Source organism: Nanorana parkeri, unplaced genomic scaffold (genome assembly GCF_000935625.1).
Source record: "Nanorana parkeri isolate BGI_ZX_2015 unplaced genomic scaffold, ASM93562v1 scaffold3797, whole genome shotgun sequence".
NCBI lineage: Eukaryota > Metazoa > Chordata > Amphibia > Anura > Dicroglossidae > Nanorana > Nanorana parkeri.
In genome coordinates, this window is record NW_017310065.1 from 4,188 (window position 1) to 4,525 (window position 338).

Genomic DNA, 338 nt, shown 5'->3' on the forward strand with positions numbered 1-338 from the left:
ACATCCACCTCTTCTATGGTTCCTATGCCTATGGCACTTCCGCGGCGTCCATGCCGGCTGGCCGCTTTCCCCGGCACAAGCAACGACTAGTGAAGGGGGGAGGGGGAGGGGCGTGGCACAACGACACGGAGCGAGGAGGTGAAATGGTTCATGGAGAGGAGGAATGGAGCGTTATTAATGGACACGGAACCGGACGGGAGAGAGAGAGACGGGGAGAGAAAAAGAGAGAAAACCAAAATCATGTCCAGAAATGCGATAACGTACGGCGGGAACAATGGTGGTAATGGCCGACGGCGAGTATGTCAGGGGCCACTATGGGCCGGGGACACCTCCCTCCT

At 57.7% G+C, this 338-nt stretch overlaps 1 pseudogene; it reads right to left on the reverse strand.

Annotated features, from left to right (window-relative positions):
• The window catches only part of LOC108803493, a 15,632-nt pseudogene that overhangs the window by 4,184 nt on the left and 11,110 nt on the right, over window positions 1-338 (reverse strand).